General features: G+C 41.4%; 1 pseudogene; it reads left to right on the top strand.

Annotated features, from left to right (window-relative positions):
• Positions 1–2,258, top strand: part of LOC102499784 (DNA excision repair protein ERCC-6-like) — a 3,993-nt pseudogene extending 1,735 nt beyond the window's left edge.
• The last annotated feature ends 1,662 nt before the right edge of the window (positions 2,259–3,920 follow it).

Here is a 3,920-nt window from a genome sequence, read left to right as displayed (position 1 = left end):
CAAAAAAAAATGTTGTGGTTCACAGGCTGATCACCTGTGGGATTGTGGGGAAAAAATATACAGAAGACAGGTTTTCAAGGACTCAATAAAAAGACAAATTACTGGTGATAAGAAGAACCCTTTCTGGTATTTTAGTAAACAAGAATTAAGAAAGCTCTTTACATTCAAGGATTTTCAGAACTCTGTCACCCAGCTGCAGCTTCAGTCTCTGCATGCTGCTCACAGGAGATCTGAGAAGAAACTTGATGAACATATCGTCTACCTGAACTCTTTGGGGATAGCTAGAATCACATACCATGATTTGATGTACACACATGACTTATCAGATAAAGAAGAGCTGGATGTGATAGAAGACTCTCACTATATCCAACAAAAGGCTCAGAAAGCTCAATTCCTTGTTGAAGCAGAATCTCAAAATACAGAGCTCCTGATGGGAAGACAAAGAAATTGATATGAGAGAACCTGGTTAAGCGAACCTATATTTCCTTCTCAAACAAAGAAGAAATGTCCTGAATTGGGTCACCCACAGCCTTGGCCTTTCCCTTTTAAAACTACTCATTATACCCAAGAAGAAGAAGATATCAATTCCCAAATGTCGAGTGTAATCATTCATGATCTGCCCAAAGAAAGTGAGAAACAAGATCTCTCCAGGATAAAGACAAGTTTTACTAACTTGCACAGTAGTAGGGACCCACCTCAAAGGATATTTGAGGCTGATTCTGTAGCTACTTTATGCAAGGGGGTTAAGAGTGTAGAAGACACTGGGACTAACTCTTATTAGGAATGACAAAAAGCTTTGCCATTGAAAATGAAGCTCTACAGAAAGGGGCATTACAAGAGGGGCCTAAGTGGATTTACTGAAAGAATCCTCTGGGAAATTTTAATGATTTACTTAACAAATCAGTCAACCTAAGGAGGTTGAGATTTTGTATCACTGCAAACCCTGGCCCATTAATCTCATAACAAATAAAAGTCAAAGTACAGAATCGAGTGCATCTGTTATTGAAATAACTGATGACTTGCCAGCATCCCACTGTGTACTGAAGGATGCTCAAGCGAATGACGCCAAGTTGGAAGAGAAACCATCTTCACCACAGTATGCATGTGATTGCAATCTTTTCTTGGAAGACTGCAGACAATGGAGAGACTCTTTCCAGTCAGTCTTTGGAGCATGTTAAGGAAGAAAATAGCTTGTGTGGCTCTGTAGCTAATTCCAAAGCAGAGTTCATGCATAGCAAAGCATGTCTCAGTTTGGATTCTCCTGAGAAAGACGAGGAACCAGAAGAAGTTGTAGTTAATGTGAAAATCAGAAGTAAATCTTGAGTGATCTGTACAGATGATGAGGACGATTCTTTTTTTTTTTTTTTCTTGAGAGGTTTTTGCCAGACAGACAGAGAGAGACAGAGAGACAGAAAGCAGGAAATCACCCCACAGGGAGGGTGACCACGCCGCAATCCCTTGTCCTCCATTCTCCTCTCGGGATCTTGGGCACGCATGCACACACACCCGGCGTGAGTTTAAGCCACCAGGTCTGGGACTCGAACCATGATTGACTACGTGGGAGTCCAGTGATATAGCCATTATGCTAACTGCTGGTCCCGAGGATGATTCTTTTAAATGTATTTTAGGCACAAATTTATTCAACACATCTACCTTTCAATTCTCATCTATGAAACAGTTTGATGCTTCAACTCCCCAAAATGACTTTAGTCCACCTGGAAGGTTTTTTTTCACCAACATAACCTGGTAGTCTTAATAAGTCTATAAACTCTAGAAGATCTCTGGCTTCTAGGAGATCAAATAATAACGTGGTTTTAGACCATGTGGAGGATATGGAGGAAAGACTTGACAACAGCAGTGAAGCACAAGATGCTGTCAATTCTGCAGAAGAAGTAGCAGAAGAAAGCAATGAGGAAGCCTCAAAGTGTACAGAAGAGGATCCTTCAGGAGAAAAGCTGTCTTCAGAAAACAAGCCTGGCCAATTAACTGTGTCTGAGCCTAGTGCTCTAGTTCTGGAGACCTCTCCTTGTAACCCAGAGGCTTTGTCTGGTGAACAGTTGGTTGGTTCTCCCCAAGGTAAGGCTGTGGAGGCTACAAGTGACTATGAGACACTTGTAACATGTGGAAAAGAACTGAAAGTGTGTTGAAAAATCCAGGATGCCCTAAATTACTTTGTTAAAGCACCAGACATAAAAAGCACTCATCCTGAAGTCATGCTCATGACTTTAAGTTTGTATAAGGAACTTAATAACACTTGAGTATGTAATCTGTTTGTTGTATTTTGAAGTTTGTTGTATTTGAGTATAAGGTAATTGTTTTTTTTTTTTTTGAGAGATTTTCACTGTAGGGCGTGCTCACCAGACAGACAGAGACATAGAGACAGAAAGAGAGAAATCACCCCCCAGGGGGATGGTCACGCTGCAATCCCTTCTCCTCCATTCTCCTCTCAGGATCTTGGGCACAATGCACACGCGCCCGGCGTGAGTTTTCAGCCACCGGGTCCGGGACACGAACCACGGTCGACTACGTGGGAGTCCAGCGACATAGCCATTACGCTAACTGCTGGTTCCCTAGCCAACTGATTTTTGACAAAGGATACCAATCAATACCTTGGGAGAAGAAAAAGCTCCTTAGTAAATGGTGCTGGAAAAACAGGGTATCCACCTGCAGAAAGATGAAACTGAATCCTGATCTTTCTCCAATAACAAAAATAAACTGAAAATGGGTCAAACATCTGAACCTAAGACCTCAAATTATAAAACTAAGGGTGGAAAATACTGGGGACACTGTGGGAGACACTCGGGTAGCCAGACTTCTTAAATAAAACTTCCAAACCATAGGCAATAATCCTTAAAATAGACTATATCAGGTGGGATTATATCAGATAAGAAGTTTCTGCACAACAGAGGACGCAGTAACGAGTGTGAAACAACAAACCTCGGAATGAGTGCTGGAAGCGTGCTCCAGCTGGGGTGGGTTGAGGCTAGTACACAGGAAGGCGACGCAGGCGAGGAGCAATCAAACTGAGAACCTCAATGCTCTTTAGCATGTTCTCAGCTGACTACAGTCAGAGCCAGCTCAAGACTGCAGCCTCAGTGACTATCAAGCATATGTATTTATTGAGGGATGTTTTACAGAAGTAGGAGGTGTCAGGGTGAAGTAAAAGATTTACACTAAAAAATAGGGTATTCCAAACATGGGAAACAGAATCATAAAACATGATGTCTGTTCTGTTTGATTAAGAGTAATCAAACACAGTCCTCAGGACAAAGGAGTCCATCTGTCTGGTGCATTTTCTTCTTAAATCTTGATTATCAGACAGACCTTTTTGGATGAGAGGGTTTTGTAGCTCAGGAGACAACACAGGATGTTTTATTAGCAGTTTTTCATAGTTAACAGCACACAGGGGAGAAATTGTTTGTAGTTAGGGACTATCTGTTGCTTGCCCGAACTAGATAACTAGATAAGAACTCCCAGCTAAGATGGTTAATCTTCCCCCTGGAGCCTTCAGGTTTGTTTATTCTGTCTCTGTTAGCCAGATCTGTCCTTCTTCTATTAACCTGCGGGTCCCTGTATTTTATTCACTGAGTTTTTGTGTTAATCAGTGAATTCTTGTGCTTTATCTTTGAGTCCCTGCCATGGTGGTGGATACACTAACTTGGCCTAACATAAACTAACTTGGCCTGCAGCTTTAACAAAGGGTATTTACGTAAAATTAGCCTTAAAATAACTTAGTCTACATATGCTACTAACACTAATTTGGCTTAAACTAACTTAACCTAACATTTGCTAATTTGGCTTAATACAGGCAGGTGGGGGAGTTTCAAATTTCCTGATCCCCTCTGTAACCTTAGGAAACCACATTCTTTCAGGATCACTAATTGGCTTTATTGTAAATTTGCAGTAAGTCTGGGGGTGTT

Source organism: Tupaia chinensis, unplaced genomic scaffold (genome assembly GCF_000334495.1).
Source record: "Tupaia chinensis unplaced genomic scaffold, TupChi_1.0 Scaffold147534_1, whole genome shotgun sequence".
Taxonomy (NCBI): domain Eukaryota; kingdom Metazoa; phylum Chordata; class Mammalia; order Scandentia; family Tupaiidae; genus Tupaia; species Tupaia belangeri.
This window is presented reverse-complemented; position numbering and strand designations above follow the sequence as displayed.